General features: G+C 48.7%; 9 non-coding genes and 1 pseudogene across 9 annotated transcripts; all 10 read right to left on the bottom strand.

The window, feature by feature from the left end:
- Positions 1 to 200: 200 nt before the first annotated feature.
- On the bottom strand, positions 201 to 391 carry LOC142285217 (U2 spliceosomal RNA). Its single transcript, XR_012746645.1, has one exon. It is a non-coding gene; the product is annotated as a U2 spliceosomal RNA (small nuclear RNA).
- Positions 392 to 1,508: 1,117 nt separating this feature from the next.
- On the bottom strand, positions 1,509 to 1,699 carry LOC142285290 (U2 spliceosomal RNA). The gene has a single exon (XR_012746705.1). It is a non-coding gene; the product is annotated as a U2 spliceosomal RNA (small nuclear RNA).
- Positions 1,700 to 2,816: 1,117 nt separating this feature from the next.
- Positions 2,817 to 3,007, bottom strand: LOC142285289 (U2 spliceosomal RNA). Its single transcript, XR_012746704.1, has one exon. It is a non-coding gene; the product is annotated as a U2 spliceosomal RNA (small nuclear RNA).
- Positions 3,008 to 4,124: 1,117 nt separating this feature from the next.
- On the bottom strand, positions 4,125 to 4,315 carry LOC142285228 (U2 spliceosomal RNA). The gene has a single exon (XR_012746655.1). It is a non-coding gene; the product is annotated as a U2 spliceosomal RNA (small nuclear RNA).
- A 1,117-nt stretch (positions 4,316 to 5,432) lies between these two features.
- LOC142285288 (U2 spliceosomal RNA) lies at positions 5,433 to 5,623 on the bottom strand. The gene has a single exon (XR_012746703.1). It is a non-coding gene; the product is annotated as a U2 spliceosomal RNA (small nuclear RNA).
- Positions 5,624 to 6,740: 1,117 nt separating this feature from the next.
- On the bottom strand, positions 6,741 to 6,942 carry LOC142285246 (U2 spliceosomal RNA; annotated as a pseudogene).
- A 1,293-nt stretch (positions 6,943 to 8,235) lies between these two features.
- On the bottom strand, positions 8,236 to 8,426 carry LOC142285287 (U2 spliceosomal RNA). Its single transcript, XR_012746702.1, has one exon. It is a non-coding gene; the product is annotated as a U2 spliceosomal RNA (small nuclear RNA).
- Positions 8,427 to 9,543: 1,117 nt separating this feature from the next.
- LOC142285227 (U2 spliceosomal RNA) lies at positions 9,544 to 9,734 on the bottom strand. The gene has a single exon (XR_012746654.1). It is a non-coding gene; the product is annotated as a U2 spliceosomal RNA (small nuclear RNA).
- Positions 9,735 to 10,851: 1,117 nt separating this feature from the next.
- LOC142285285 (U2 spliceosomal RNA) lies at positions 10,852 to 11,042 on the bottom strand. The gene has a single exon (XR_012746701.1). It is a non-coding gene; the product is annotated as a U2 spliceosomal RNA (small nuclear RNA).
- Positions 11,043 to 12,159: 1,117 nt separating this feature from the next.
- LOC142285284 (U2 spliceosomal RNA) lies at positions 12,160 to 12,350 on the bottom strand. Its single transcript, XR_012746700.1, has one exon. It is a non-coding gene; the product is annotated as a U2 spliceosomal RNA (small nuclear RNA).
- Between the last annotated feature and the right edge of the window lie 4,648 nt (positions 12,351 to 16,998).

The following is a 16,998-nucleotide window of genomic DNA, read 5'->3' as shown; positions in this document are numbered from 1 at the left end:
ATTACACATGATCTAGATTAGACTGACAACAAGATACTGCACGGGACATAGCAGAGTTGGTGAAGTTGAGTGGTGATGAGTTTGCTATTTGGATGAATAAAGCAAGTAAAAAGTGTGTTAGATAAAAATTCATTTCAATTCGCTAATCGGGCTAATATGAATCAGGTGAATCGAGTTCTGCTTTTGGAAACTGGGTTAAGAAGGGGTGCACCGTTCCTGGAGGTACTGCAATACCAGGTCAATGCGTGGAGTGGACAGAGCAAGCTGTTTTTCCATCTCCCTGTTCTAAAAATCCATTTAATATATGGTCCCCAGATAGGGGACGTATCAGATATTAAACTGATAAGAACAGATACTACACTTGATCTTAGCCAAAAGGCCGAGAAGCGATAACCAGAATTGGTTTGGGCCTCGAGTGGCACCCTGGCCTATGCCGGACACATCTTAGGGAGAGAGAGCGAGAGGGAGACAAACCCACGCCTACACAAGACATTTTGTCACCCAAGCCAACCCTTGAAAAGGCTGCTTTGCAGAGCAAAAACAAGAAGAATGGTGCGTTTTGCAGCCGCCGCCCACTGCAATGAATCTGAATAACTCCTCCTTTAGGGCGCAAGCAACTCCCCTCCCCCTTGCAGTCTTTCCAATTCACGATACAAAAAGACGGACAGGACAGGTTGCCTGACTTTCCGTCACTGCCACCCTTTGCCATCCTTACCCGTAGAAAGCCCTTTCATCATCCCCAAACCCTAATCTTTTCCCTTTCCTTCCCAGCCCCCAAACCCTGCCCTCTGTACCTTTCTCACCACCCGCTTCCCTTCTCCTGTCATCCCCCTACCACCCGGGAAAAAAAGAGATTGCCCCCTCCTTCCACTAGCCCACCCTCCCACCCAAAGAACAACTTCTTCTGCGCAGCTTGTTTTCTAGGCAGCAGCGCTATTGTGATGTCATCGGGGGGCATTGTGACAAGCCGCCAGTGTTCCGTCTCTTCATGTTGTGCACTGTTCAAACCGAAAATACATCAACAGGCAGGCTACAGAAAAGCTTACTAACAAAGGTTAGAGAGGGGCTTTCTCAGAGGGCTTTTTACAGTTTGTCTATTCCCAATTAGCCGGTTTAGTATACTTAATGAAAGTACTAATTCTTTCATAGGCCGCCCATTCTTAGTATTTGACGTTCAGGTAACAACAGGTAACTTTATTTGGAGTGGAAGCAGAGAGATAACACCAGATGCCAATTGTAGATCCTCTCACACCTGTGGTCACTGCAGCATCTGACTCCACTTTGTCCAAAAGGGATCTATTCCATTCAATTACACATGATCTAGATTAGACTGACAACAAGATACTGCACGGGACATAGCAGAGTTGGTGAAGTTGAGTGGTGATGAGTTTGCTATTTGGATGAATAAAGCAAGTAAAAAGTGTGTTAGATAAAAATTCATTTCAATTCGCTAATCGGGCTAATATGAATCAGGTGAATCGAGTTCTGCTTTTGGAAACTGGGTTAAGAAGGGGTGCACCGTTCCTGGAGGTACTGCAATACCAGGTCAATGCGTGGAGTGGACAGAGCAAGCTCTTTTTCCATCTCCCTGTTCTAAAAATCCATTTAATATATGGTCCCCAGATAGGGGACGTATCAGATATTAAACTGATAAGAACAGATACTACACTTGATCTTAGCCAAAAGGCCGAGAAGCGATAACCAGAATTGGTTTGGGCCTCGAGTGGCACCCTGGCCTATGCCGGACACATCTTAGGGAGAGAGAGCGAGAGGGAGACAAACCCACGCCTACACAAGACATTTTGTCACCCAAGCCAACCCTTGAAAAGGCTGCTTTGCAGAGCAAAAACAAGAAGAATGGTGCGTTTTGCAGCCGCCGCCCACTGCAATGAATCTGAATAACTCCTCCTTTAGGGCGCAAGCAACTCCCCTCCCCCTTGCAGTCTTTCCAATTCACGATACAAAAAGACGGACAGGACAGGTTGCCTGACTTTCCGTCACTGCCACCCTTTGCCATCCTTACCCGTAGAAAGCCCTTTCATCATCCCCAAACCCTAATCTTTTCCCTTTCCTTCCCAGCCCCCAAACCCTGCCCTCTGTACCTTTCTCACCACCCGCTTCCCTTCTCCTGTCATCCCCCTACCACCCGGGAAAAAAAGAGATTGCCCCCTCCTTCCACTAGCCCACCCTCCCACCCAAAGAACAACTTCTTCTGCGCAGCTTGTTTTCTAGGCAGCAGCGCTATTGTGATGTCATCGGGGGGCATTGTGACAAGCCGCCAGTGTTCCGTCTCTTCATGTTGTGCACTGTTCAAACCGAAAATACATCAACAGGCAGGCTACAGAAAAGCTTACTAACAAAGGTTAGAGAGGGGCTTTCTCAGAGGGCTTTTTACAGTTTGTCTATTCCCAATTAGCCGGTTTAGTATACTTAATGAAAGTACTAATTCTTTCATAGGCCGCCCATTCTTAGTATTTGACGTTCAGGTAACAACAGGTAACTTTATTTGGAGTGGAAGCAGAGAGATAACACCAGATGCCAATTGTAGATCCTCTCACACCTGTGGTCACTGCAGCATCTGACTCCACTTTGTCCAAAAGGGATCTATTCCATTCAATTACACATGATCTAGATTAGACTGACAACAAGATACTGCACGGGACATAGCAGAGTTGGTGAAGTTGAGTGGTGATGAGTTTGCTATTTGGATGAATAAAGCAAGTAAAAAGTGTGTTAGATAAAAATTCATTTCAATTCGCTAATCGGGCTAATATGAATCAGGTGAATCGAGTTCTGCTTTTGGAAACTGGGTTAAGAAGGGGTGCACCGTTCCTGGAGGTACTGCAATACCAGGTCAATGCGTGGAGTGGACAGAGCAAGCTCTTTTTCCATCTCCCTGTTCTAAAAATCCATTTAATATATGGTCCCCAGATAGGGGACGTATCAGATATTAAACTGATAAGAACAGATACTACACTTGATCTTAGCCAAAAGGCCGAGAAGCGATAACCAGAATTGGTTTGGGCCTCGAGTGGCACCCTGGCCTATGCCGGACACATCTTAGGGAGAGAGAGCGAGAGGGAGACAAACCCACGCCTACACAAGACATTTTGTCACCCAAGCCAACCCTTGAAAAGGCTGCTTTGCAGAGCAAAAACAAGAAGAATGGTGCGTTTTGCAGCCGCCGCCCACTGCAATGAATCTGAATAACTCCTCCTTTAGGGCGCAAGCAACTCCCCTCCCCCTTGCAGTCTTTCCAATTCACGATACAAAAAGACGGACAGGACAGGTTGCCTGACTTTCCGTCACTGCCACCCTTTGCCATCCTTACCCGTAGAAAGCCCTTTCATCATCCCCAAACCCTAATCTTTTCCCTTTCCTTCCCAGCCCCCAAACCCTGCCCTCTGTACCTTTCTCACCACCCGCTTCCCTTCTCCTGTCATCCCCCTACCACCCGGGAAAAAAAGAGATTGCCCCCTCCTTCCACTAGCCCACCCTCCCACCCAAAGAACAACTTCTTCTGCGCAGCTTGTTTTCTAGGCAGCAGCGCTATTGTGATGTCATCGGGGGGCATTGTGACAAGCCGCCAGTGTTCCGTCTCTTCATGTTGTGCACTGTTCAAACCGAAAATACATCAACAGGCAGGCTACAGAAAAGCTTACTAACAAAGGTTAGAGAGGGGCTTTCTCAGAGGGCTTTTTACAGTTTGTCTATTCCCAATTAGCCGGTTTAGTATACTTAATGAAAGTACTAATTCTTTCATAGGCCGCCCATTCTTAGTATTTGACGTTCAGGTAACAACAGGTAACTTTATTTGGAGTGGAAGCAGAGAGATAACACCAGATGCCAATTGTAGATCCTCTCACACCTGTGGTCACTGCAGCATCTGACTCCACTTTGTCCAAAAGGGATCTATTCCATTCAATTACACATGATCTAGATTAGACTGACAACAAGATACTGCACGGGACATAGCAGAGTTGGTGAAGTTGAGTGGTGATGAGTTTGCTATTTGGATGAATAAAGCAAGTAAAAAGTGTGTTAGATAAAAATTCATTTCAATTCGCTAATCGGGCTAATATGAATCAGGTGAATCGAGTTCTGCTTTTGGAAACTGGGTTAAGAAGGGGTGCACCGTTCCTGGAGGTACTGCAATACCAGGTCAATGCGTGGAGTGGACAGAGCAAGCTCTTTTTCCATCTCCCTGTTCTAAAAATCCATTTAATATATGGTCCCCAGATAGGGGACGTATCAGATATTAAACTGATAAGAACAGATACTACACTTGATCTTAGCCAAAAGGCCGAGTAGCGATAACCAGAATTGGTTTGGGCCTCGAGTGGCACCCTGGCCTATGCCGGACACATCTTAGGGAGAGAGAGCGAGAGGGAGACAAACCCACGCCTACACAAGACATTTTGTCACCCAAGCCAACCCTTGAAAAGGCTGCTTTGCAGAGCAAAAACAAGAAGAATGGTGCGTTTTGCAGCCGCCGCCCACTGCAATGAATCTGAATAACTCCTCCTTTAGGGCGCAAGCAACTCCCCTCCCCCTTGCAGTCTTTCCAATTCACGATACAAAAAGACGGACAGGACAGGTTGCCTGACTTTCCGTCACTGCCACCCTTTGCCATCCTTACCCGTAGAAAGCCCTTTCATCATCCCCAAACCCTAATCTTTTCCCTTTCCTTCCCAGCCCCCAAACCCTGCCCTCTGTACCTTTCTCACCACCCGCTTCCCTTCTCCTGTCATCCCCCTACCACCCGGGAAAAAAAGAGATTGCCCCCTCCTTCCACTAGCCCACCCTCCCACCCAAAGAACAACTTCTTCTGCGCAGCTTGTTTTCTAGGCAGCAGCGCTATTGTGATGTCATCGGGGGGCATTGTGACAAGCCGCCAGTGTTCCGTCTCTTCATGTTGTGCACTGTTCAAACCGAAAATACATCAACAGGCAGGCTACAGAAAAGCTTACTAACAAAGGTTAGAGAGGGGCTTTCTCAGAGGGCTTTTTACAGTTTGTCTATTCCCAATTAGCCGGTTTAGTATACTTAATGAAAGTACTAATTCTTTCATAGGCCGCCCATTCTTAGTATTTGACGTTCAGGTAACAACAGGTAACTTTATTTGGAGTGGAAGCAGAGAGATAACACCAGATGCCAATTGTAGATCCTCTCACACCTGTGGTCACTGCAGCATCTGACTCCACTTTGTCCAAAAGGGATCTATTCCATTCAATTACACATGATCTAGATTAGACTGACAACAAGATACTGCACGGGACATAGCAGAGTTGGTGAAGTTGAGTGGTGATGAGTTTGCTATTTGGATGAATAAAGCAAGTAAAAAGTGTGTTAGATAAAAATTCATTTCAATTCGCTAATCGGGCTAATATGAATCAGGTGAATCGAGTTCTGCTTTTGGAAACTGGGTTAAGAAGGGGTGCACCGTTCCTGGAGGTACTGCAATACCAGGTCAATGCGTGGAGTGGACAGAGCAAGCTCTTTTTCCATCTCCCTGTTCTAAAAATCCATTTAATATATGGTCCCCAGATAGGGGACGTATCAGATATTAAACTGATAAGAACAGATACTACACTTGATCTTAGCCAAAAGGCCGAGAAGCGATAACCAGAATTGGTTTGGGCCTCGAGTGGCACCCTGGCCTATGCCGGACACATCTTAGGGAGAGAGAGCGAGAGGGAGACAAACCCACGCCTACACAAGACATTTTGTCACCCAAGCCAACCCTTGAAAAGGCTGCTTTGCAGAGCAAAAACAAGAAGAATGGTGCGTTTTGCAGCCGCCGCCCACTGCAATGAATCTGAATAACTCCTCCTTTAGGGCGCAAGCAACTCCCCTCCCCCTTGCAGTCTTTCCAATTCACGATACAAAAAGACGGACAGGACAGGTTGCCTGACTTTCCGTCACTGCCACCCTTTGCCATCCTTACCCGTAGAAAGCCCTTTCATCATCCCCAAACCCTAATCTTTTCCCTTTCCTTCCCAGCCCCCAAACCCTGCCCTCTGTACCTTTCTCACCACCCGCTTCCCTTCTCCTGTCATCCCCCTACCACCCGGGAAAAAAAGAGATTGCCCCCTCCTTCCACTAGCCCACCCTCCCACCCAAAGAACAACTTCTTCTGCGCAGCTTGTTTTCTAGGCAGCAGCGCTATTGTGATGTCATCGGGGGGCATTGTGACAAGCCGCCAGTGTTCCGTCTCTTCATGTTGTGCACTGTTCAAACCGAAAATACATCAACAGGCAGGCTACAGAAAAGCTTACTAACAAAGGTTAGAGAGGGGCTTTCTCAGAGGGCTTTTTACAGTTTGTCTATTCCCAATTAGCCGGTTTAGTATACTTAATGAAAGTACTAATTCTTTCATAGGCCGCCCATTCTTATTATTTGACGTTCAGGTAACAACAGGTAACTTTATTTGGAGTGGAAGCAGAGAGATAACACCAGATGCCAATTGTAGATCCTCTCACACCTGTGGTCACTGCAGCATCTGACTCCACTTTGTCCAAAAGGGATCTATTCCATTCAATTACACATGATCTAGATTAGACTGACAACAAGATACTGCACGGGACATAGCAGAGTTGGTGAAGTTGAGTGGTGATGAGTTTGCTATTTGGATGAATAAAGCAAGTAAAAAGTGTGTTAGATAAAAATTCATTTCAATTCGCTAATCGGGCTAATATGAATCAGGTGAATCGAGTTCTGCTTTTGGAAACTGGGTTAAGAAGGGGTGCACCGTTCCTGGAGGTACTGCAATACCAGGTCAATGCGTGGAGTGGACAGAGCAAGCTCTTTTTCCATCTCCCTGTTCTAAAAATCCATTTAATATATGGTCCCCAGATAGGGGACGTATCAGATATTAAACTGATAAGAACAGATTTTTTTTTTTTTTTTTTTTTTTTTTTGAAGGATGAGTTTGAAAATAATAAAGTGACCGCCTCTCGTTGCCCAGGTAACCGTCCGTCACAAGAGGGCTATGACATCCTACGATGCACACTCCCCCAAGGCCAGCAGTTGTGCAATACCCTGGCACCTTTCAGCACCAACCAAGGTAGTACCCTCCCAAACTACACTTGATCTTAGCCAAAAGGCCGAGAAGCGATAACCAGAATTGGTTTGGGCCTCGAGTGGCACCCTGGCCTATGCCGGACACATCTTAGGGAGAGAGAGCGAGAGGGAGACAAACCCACGCCTACACAAGACATTTTGTCACCCAAGCCAACCCTTGAAAAGGCTGCTTTGCAGAGCAAAAACAAGAAGAATGGTGCGTTTTGCAGCCGCCGCCCACTGCAATGAATCTGAATAACTCCTCCTTTAGGGCGCAAGCAACTCCCCTCCCCCTTGCAGTCTTTCCAATTCACGATACAAAAAGACGGACAGGACAGGTTGCCTGACTTTCCGTCACTGCCACCCTTTGCCATCCTTACCCGTAGAAAGCCCTTTCATCATCCCCAAACCCTAATCTTTTCCCTTTCCTTCCCAGCCCCCAAACCCTGCCCTCTGTACCTTTCTCACCACCCGCTTCCCTTCTCCTGTCATCCCCCTACCACCCGGGAAAAAAAGAGATTGCCCCCTCCTTCCACTAGCCCACCCTCCCACCCAAAGAACAACTTCTTCTGCGCAGCTTGTTTTCTAGGCAGCAGCGCTATTGTGATGTCATCGGGGGGCATTGTGACAAGCCGCCAGTGTTCCGTCTCTTCATGTTGTGCACTGTTCAAACCGAAAATACATCAACAGGCAGGCTACAGAAAAGCTTACTAACAAAGGTTAGAGAGGGGCTTTCTCAGAGGGCTTTTTACAGTTTGTCTATTCCCAATTAGCCGGTTTAGTATACTTAATGAAAGTACTAATTCTTTCATAGGCCGCCCATTCTTAGTATTTGACGTTCAGGTAACAACAGGTAACTTTATTTGGAGTGGAAGCAGAGAGATAACACCAGATGCCAATTGTAGATCCTCTCACACCTGTGGTCACTGCAGCATCTGACTCCACTTTGTCCAAAAGGGATCTATTCCATTCAATTACACATGATCTAGATTAGACTGACAACAAGATACTGCACGGGACATAGCAGAGTTGGTGAAGTTGAGTGGTGATGAGTTTGCTATTTGGATGAATAAAGCAAGTAAAAAGTGTGTTAGATAAAAATTCATTTCAATTCGCTAATCGGGCTAATATGAATCAGGTGAATCGAGTTCTGCTTTTGGAAACTGGGTTAAGAAGGGGTGCACCGTTCCTGGAGGTACTGCAATACCAGGTCAATGCGTGGAGTGGACAGAGCAAGCTCTTTTTCCATCTCCCTGTTCTAAAAATCCATTTAATATATGGTCCCCAGATAGGGGACGTATCAGATATTAAACTGATAAGAACAGATACTACACTTGATCTTAGCCAAAAGGCCGAGAAGCGATAACCAGAATTGGTTTGGGCCTCGAGTGGCACCCTGGCCTATGCCGGACACATCTTAGGGAGAGAGAGCGAGAGGGAGACAAACCCACGCCTACACAAGACATTTTGTCACCCAAGCCAACCCTTGAAAAGGCTGCTTTGCAGAGCAAAAACAAGAAGAATGGTGCGTTTTGCAGCCGCCGCCCACTGCAATGAATCTGAATAACTCCTCCTTTAGGGCGCAAGCAACTCCCCTCCCCCTTGCAGTCTTTCCAATTCACGATACAAAAAGACGGACAGGACAGGTTGCCTGACTTTCCGTCACTGCCACCCTTTGCCATCCTTACCCGTAGAAAGCCCTTTCATCATCCCCAAACCCTAATCTTTTCCCTTTCCTTCCCAGCCCCCAAACCCTGCCCTCTGTACCTTTCTCACCACCCGCTTCCCTTCTCCTGTCATCCCCCTACCACCCGGGAAAAAAAGAGATTGCCCCCTCCTTCCACTAGCCCACCCTCCCACCCAAAGAACAACTTCTTCTGCGCAGCTTGTTTTCTAGGCAGCAGCGCTATTGTGATGTCATCGGGGGGCATTGTGACAAGCCGCCAGTGTTCCGTCTCTTCATGTTGTGCACTGTTCAAACCGAAAATACATCAACAGGCAGGCTACAGAAAAGCTTACTAACAAAGGTTAGAGAGGGGCTTTCTCAGAGGGCTTTTTACAGTTTGTCTATTCCCAATTAGCCGGTTTAGTATACTTAATGAAAGTACTAATTCTTTCATAGGCCGCCCATTCTTAGTATTTGACGTTCAGGTAACAACAGGTAACTTTATTTGGAGTGGAAGCAGAGAGATAACACCAGATGCCAATTGTAGATCCTCTCACACCTGTGGTCACTGCAGCATCTGACTCCACTTTGTCCAAAAGGGATCTATTCCATTCAATTACACATGATCTAGATTAGACTGACAACAAGATACTGCACGGGACATAGCAGAGTTGGTGAAGTTGAGTGGTGATGAGTTTGCTATTTGGATGAATAAAGCAAGTAAAAAGTGTGTTAGATAAAAATTCATTTCAATTCGCTAATCGGGCTAATATGAATCAGGTGAATCGAGTTCTGCTTTTGGAAACTGGGTTAAGAAGGGGTGCACCGTTCCTGGAGGTACTGCAATACCAGGTCAATGCGTGGAGTGGACAGAGCAAGCTCTTTTTCCATCTCCCTGTTCTAAAAATCCATTTAATATATGGTCCCCAGATAGGGGACGTATCAGATATTAAACTGATAAGAACAGATACTACACTTGATCTTAGCCAAAAGGCCGAGTAGCGATAACCAGAATTGGTTTGGGCCTCGAGTGGCACCCTGGCCTATGCCGGACACATCTTAGGGAGAGAGAGCGAGAGGGAGACAAACCCACGCCTACACAAGACATTTTGTCACCCAAGCCAACCCTTGAAAAGGCTGCTTTGCAGAGCAAAAACAAGAAGAATGGTGCGTTTTGCAGCCGCCGCCCACTGCAATGAATCTGAATAACTCCTCCTTTAGGGCGCAAGCAACTCCCCTCCCCCTTGCAGTCTTTCCAATTCACGATACAAAAAGACGGACAGGACAGGTTGCCTGACTTTCCGTCACTGCCACCCTTTGCCATCCTTACCCGTAGAAAGCCCTTTCATCATCCCCAAACCCTAATCTTTTCCCTTTCCTTCCCAGCCCCCAAACCCTGCCCTCTGTACCTTTCTCACCACCCGCTTCCCTTCTCCTGTCATCCCCCTACCACCCGGGAAAAAAAGAGATTGCCCCCTCCTTCCACTAGCCCACCCTCCCACCCAAAGAACAACTTCTTCTGCGCAGCTTGTTTTCTAGGCAGCAGCGCTATTGTGATGTCATCGGGGGGCATTGTGACAAGCCGCCAGTGTTCCGTCTCTTCATGTTGTGCACTGTTCAAACCGAAAATACATCAACAGGCAGGCTACAGAAAAGCTTACTAACAAAGGTTAGAGAGGGGCTTTCTCAGAGGGCTTTTTACAGTTTGTCTATTCCCAATTAGCCGGTTTAGTATACTTAATGAAAGTACTAATTCTTTCATAGGCCGCCCATTCTTAGTATTTGACGTTCAGGTAACAACAGGTAACTTTATTTGGAGTGGAAGCAGAGAGATAACACCAGATGCCAATTGTAGATCCTCTCACACCTGTGGTCACTGCAGCATCTGACTCCACTTTGTCCAAAAGGGATCTATTCCATTCAATTACACATGATCTAGATTAGACTGACAACAAGATACTGCACGGGACATAGCAGAGTTGGTGAAGTTGAGTGGTGATGAGTTTGCTATTTGGATGAATAAAGCAAGTAAAAAGTGTGTTAGATAAAAATTCATTTCAATTCGCTAATCGGGCTAATATGAATCAGGTGAATCGAGTTCTGCTTTTGGAAACTGGGTTAAGAAGGGGTGCACCGTTCCTGGAGGTACTGCAATACCAGGTCAATGCGTGGAGTGGACAGAGCAAGCTCTTTTTCCATCTCCCTGTTCTAAAAATCCATTTAATATATGGTCCCCAGATAGGGGACGTATCAGATATTAAACTGATAAGAACAGATACTACACTTGATCTTAGCCAAAAGGCCGAGAAGCGATAACCAGAATTGGTTTGGGCCTCGAGTGGCACCCTGGCCTATGCCGGACACATCTTAGGGAGAGAGAGCGAGAGGGAGACAAACCCACGCCTACACAAGACATTTTGTCACCCAAGCCAACCCTTGAAAAGGCTGCTTAGCAGAGCAAAAACAAGAAGAATGGTGCGTTTTGCAGCCGCCGCCCACTGCAATGAATCTGAATAACTCCTCCTTTAGGGCGCAAGCAACTCCCCTCCCCCTTGCAGTCTTTCCAATTCACGATACAAAAAGACGGACAGGACAGGTTGCCTGACTTTCCGTCACTGCCACCCTTTGCCATCCTTACCCGTAGAAAGCCCTTTCATCATCCCCAAACCCTAATCTTTTCCCTTTCCTTCCCAGCCCCCAAACCCTGCCCTCTGTACCTTTCTCACCACCCGCTTCCCTTCTCCTGTCATCCCCCTACCACCCGGGAAAAAAAGAGATTGCCCCCTCCTTCCACTAGCCCACCCTCCCACCCAAAGAACAACTTCTTCTGCGCAGCTTGTTTTCTAGGCAGCAGCGCTATTGTGATGTCATCGGGGGGCATTGTGACAAGCCGCCAGTGTTCCGTCTCTTCATGTTGTGCACTGTTCAAACCGAAAATACATCAACAGGCAGGCTACAGAAAAGCTTACTAACAAAGGTTAGAGAGGGGCTTTCTCAGAGGGCTTTTTACAGTTTGTCTATTCCCAATTAGCCGGTTTAGTATACTTAATGAAAGTACTAATTCTTTCATAGGCCGCCCATTCTTAGTATTTGACGTTCAGGTAACAACAGGTAACTTTATTTGGAGTGGAAGCAGAGAGATAACACCAGATGCCAATTGTAGATCCTCTCACACCTGTGGTCACTGCAGCATCTGACTCCACTTTGTCCAAAAGGGATCTATTCCATTCAATTACACATGATCTAGATTAGACTGACAACAAGATACTGCACGGGACATAGCAGAGTTGGTGAAGTTGAGTGGTGATGAGTTTGCTATTTGGATGAATAAAGCAAGTAAAAAGTGTGTTAGATAAAAATTCATTTCAATTCGCTAATCGGGCTAATATGAATCAGGTGAATCGAGTTCTGCTTTTGGAAACTGGGTTAAGAAGGGGTGCACCGTTCCTGGAGGTACTGCAATACCAGGTCAATGCGTGGAGTGGACAGAGCAAGCTCTTTTTCCATCTCCCTGTTCTAAAAATCCATTTAATATATGGTCCCCAGATAGGGGACGTATCAGATATTAAACTGATAAGAACAGATACTACACTTGATCTTAGCCAAAAGGCCGAGAAGCGATAACCAGAATTGGTTTGGGCCTCGAGTGGCACCCTGGCCTATGCCGGACACATCTTAGGGAGAGAGAGCGAGAGGGAGACAAACCCACGCCTACACAAGACATTTTGTCACCCAAGCCAACCCTTGAAAAGGCTGCTTTGCAGAGCAAAAACAAGAAGAATGGTGCGTTTTGCAGCCGCCGCCCACTGCAATGAATCTGAATAACTCCTCCTTTAGGGCGCAAGCAACTCCCCTCCCCCTTGCAGTCTTTCCAATTCACGATACAAAAAGACGGACAGGACAGGTTGCCTGACTTTCCGTCACTGCCACCCTTTGCCATCCTTACCCGTAGAAAGCCCTTTCATCATCCCCAAACCCTAATCTTTTCCCTTTCCTTCCCAGCCCCCAAACCCTGCCCTCTGTACCTTTCTCACCACCCGCTTCCCTTCTCCTGTCATCCCCCTACCACCCGGGAAAAAAAGAGATTGTCCCCTCCTTCCACTAGCCCACCCTCCCACCCAAAGAACAACTTCTTCTGCGCAGCTTGTTTTCTAGGCAGCAGCGCTATTGTGATGTCATCGGGGGGCATTGTGACAAGCCGCCAGTGTTCCGTCTCTTCATGTTGTGCACTGTTCAAACCGAAAATACATCAACAGGCAGGCTACAGAAAAGCTTACTAACAAAGGTTAGAGAGGGGCTTTCTCAGAGGGCTTTTTACAGTTTGTCTATTCCCAATTAGCCGGTTTAGTATACTTAATGAAAGTACTAATTCTTTCATAGGCCGCCCATTCTTAGTATTTGACGTTCAGGTAACAACAGGTAACTTTATTTGGAGTGGAAGCAGAGAGATAACACCAGATGCCAATGTGGCGCCCTAGGACCTGGTCACCACAACAGCATTGCCCTCTCAAAGGGTTAATGCTGAGCCTGGAGGTAATTGGGAGATCCATTGGCCAGCAGGTTTAACACCCAACACAGTTCTCCCTCCGGCCAGCAGGGGGAGCTCTGAACCTGGAATTCCAGGGAGCCTTCCTCTACCTGACCAGAGGGAGGAAGTGGAGTCAGTCTGAAGGGAGTAGTGAAAGTGAACAGACGCAGAGTGAGCTGTCCTGTGAATCTGGGGCCTGGAGCTGGAGCAGCTTGGCCCAGAGAAGCAGGAATAGCTGAGAGGCAGCAGAGAGACTCAGACATCGGAGTCTGTGGTTGCCAGGGTATAAAATCCGTCCCTGGTAGCCGAGTCCGAAGGGCAGGAGAGCTGCAAGCCCCTGGCCCAGAAACATCCAAGGTACAGCTGCAGCATCAGGGCCCGGTGTGGACTCCAGCGGAGAAGCACCAGAGAGAGGGTCTGCGCAGCCACCTACAGAAAGAAGGGACGTGCCATCGGTCCCAGCAGCGAAGAGGGCCATTGCTGGATTCAGAGAAGCAGGGTCCTATCATCACAAAGCAAAGTACAGGAGTAGGCCTCATACTCAGCTGGCCAGAAAGATCATCCCAAGTACTTCCAGGCCGACCGGATCCCCATCACCACCTGTAACGGTCTCCCAGGACTGGACTGTTCCCAGAGTAAAAGAGGAGAAGGTAAAGAGACTGTTGTTTGTGCCTGGTTCTTTCCTCGCCTGTCGGCCCTGCACCGTGTTAGCCACACAACACCATAGACTTTCACGGGCACCAACTGTATCCCGGGGCATCGCTCCACCTGTGGGGAGCAGTAACATCATAGCCGCCATAACATCACCCCGGAGTTCTCCCATAGCAGCGGCGGCTTAATAGCCGCATACCACAGGTGGCGTCACGAACATTAACTTCAACTCATCAGCCACATATTCAACTGACACCCACCAGGGCCACGGAGCCGGGCCCAGCCACCACTGACTACCACCGGACTAGTCCGGCCCGGCACCGGGTGTCCCCTAGCCCTGGGGTGGGCGAGTCAACTTTTGGCGTCACGAACAGGATTTCGTGCCCGGTTCCACCGGGTACTGTGCGCCTGAATAATTGCGCTTTAAAGACTGTATTACTGCGTGTTTCACTGTTTGAAAACTGCCGCCGCCATTATCCTCACTGAGCGCAGGAAGAAGGGGGGCGTGCCTGACAAAGAGCGCGAAGGGAGCGCGCCATCAGAGCAGAGCGCTGTTAACCCCGCGCGACCCGGAAGGAAATTTGAAAAGTGAACGGAGCCTGGTAAGGTTCACTAAGGGGGAGGAAGATGTCCGACGCAGAGGGAGGGCAGGTGGCTGCCATAGCCCGAGACGCCGCAGCGCCCGCCGAAGCGATCCCTGTCGCCGTCGCCCCATCCCCCGCTGTAGCGCCGGTAATGCCGATCACCATGCCGTACATACCGGGCGCAGAATGGCTGCCGCAGTATTCCGGAGAGTCCCATACCTTGAGCGACTTCAGAGAAAGCCTGCACAGCTTATTCCGGGTGTATCCGCTGACTGAGAGCCAGAAGGTGGGCATATTAATGGGGCAGCTAGCCGGCGCAGCCCAGCGTGAAGTGAAGTCCTGGCCTGATACAGATAAAGGGACAGTAACCCAGATACTGGCCAAGCTAAAGAGTACTTTTGACACCCGCACCGCAGCAGAGATAAAGATGAGATTCTTTGGGTGCAAGCAGCGGCCCACAGACAGCATAAGGGACTATGCCTTAAACCTGCAAGAGGCCCTGAAAGCAGTTAAACAGGTGGACCCAGAGAGTGTACGTGAAGAAGACAAACTCCTAACTGAGCAGTTCATAGAGGGGCTCCTGTCAGATGCCCACAGGACCCAGCTGCGTATCATGGTCCTGCAGAACCCTGCTCTGGACTTTGCAAAGTTTAAGGACCAGGCCATCCGGGTACTGAGAGAATCTACACCGAATGACCCAGTGCCCCTCCGGCCTCTTGCTATCACGTACCCCGGGGTGGTGCCTGCAACACGAGCCACTGCAGGGGCTGAGGCGCAGTCCCTGGATAAGGATCCCACTGCAGAGCTCAGACAGCAGTTCCAGGAGCTGACCAAGACTGTAGCTGCCCTTGCCAAGATCGTGCAGTCCCTACAAGTGACCCCATCGCCTGCAAAAATCGAGTTGGCCTCCAGCCCAGATGACGTCCCATGGATGCGACAGAGGAGGGTTCCGCCGACCCGAGGCAGAGACACAGACCGGTATGATTCAACGGGACAACCGATCTGCCGCCGCTGCAGCCAGGCGGGCCACATTGCACGATACTGTCCTTTAAATGGGCCGAGCCTGGGGCCAGGAGCCGACCCCCAGGTGTAAGGAAGCCCGGCTCAACCCCCAGCCGCAGCAAGTATGTGGGAGGACGACCGGTCCTTCCTATTGTGCTGGATGGGATCCCTTTGAATGCCCTCCTGGATACTGGGTCCCAGGTAACGACCATCCCCTATAAACTGTACAAAAGATATTGGGCTGATTCAGACATTGACCATGGCCCAGATGATGATTTAACAATTGTGGCCAGTAATGGTCAGCCCTTACCTCAAATTGGGTATAAAGAAGTAACCATTAAAGTGGGGCGGGTGGAATTGCCATGTCAGGGGATGATAATTGTAGATATTGATCGCAAAGAATCTGACCCGCTGGTAACCATTGGTACAAATGTGATAGAAAATTGTATTGCCGAAGTGATAATTTTGTTGCAGCAGGCGTCTGAAACTGCCAGCTCCGGGCAGCAGCGTGCCCTACAGAGGGAGATCAGAGCCCTGATGAGGAGGCAGCAGGTGGAGCTGGCCGGAGGAGAAATTGGCAGTGTGAGGGTAAGTGACCCCCTACCCATTGCAATACCCCCAAGAAGTGAAATGTTGATATGGTGTCGGGCAGCAATAGGCCTCAAGGGTCAGGATTACCATGCCTTGGTAGAACCGGTGTATTCAGACAGTAGGCCTGGAGTCCTGATAGCCAGAGGGGTAGCAGACGTCCGCAAGGGGAGAGTGCCCATCCGTGTCCTGAATTGTGGGGAGGAGGAAGCCAAATTGCCCCGGTACGCCACTGTAGCAAAACTGTACACTGTCAGCAACAACACCATCAAAGCAGTGGAACCCTTGATCCCGTCCGACCAGGCGGAAGACAAGGGCTCCAAGGGGCAGCTGGAAGACTGGTGCCAAAACTTACATGTGGGCACCGACTCCACCCCCTCACACCAAAAGAATGGGGTTTACCGGGTGGTACAGGAGTACGAGCGGGTCTTCAGCAAACACCCCCTAGATTTTGGGCAGGTGAAAGGGGTTAAACATCAAATCCCCACGGGTGATCATCCCCCCGTTAAAGAGAGATACCGCCCTGTACCCCCCGCACAGTATCAGCGTGCCAAAGAAATGTTACGGGAAATGAAGGAGGCTGGGGTTATCAGAGATAGTTGTAGCCCCTGGGCAGCTCCACTAGTGCTCGTAAAGAAAAAGGATGGTACAATGAGAATGTGTGTAGATTACAGGCAAATTAACCGCATTACACATAAAGATGCTTATCCCCTACCCAGAATAGAGGAGTCACTAACAGCTTTAAAGTCAGCTAACTATTTCTCCACCTTGGATCTCACCAGTGGGTATTGGCAGGTTCCCGTGGCAGAGGCGGACAAGGAGAAGACTGCATTCACGACGCCGATGGGCCTCTGCGAGTTCAACTGCATGCCATTCGGGCTCTGCAACGCCCCAGGGACATTCCAACGGTTGATGGA

The sequence above is a fragment of the Anomaloglossus baeobatrachus genome, unplaced genomic scaffold (assembly GCF_048569485.1).
Source record: "Anomaloglossus baeobatrachus isolate aAnoBae1 unplaced genomic scaffold, aAnoBae1.hap1 Scaffold_597, whole genome shotgun sequence".
NCBI lineage: Eukaryota > Metazoa > Chordata > Amphibia > Anura > Aromobatidae > Anomaloglossus > Anomaloglossus baeobatrachus.
This window is presented reverse-complemented; position numbering and strand designations above follow the sequence as displayed.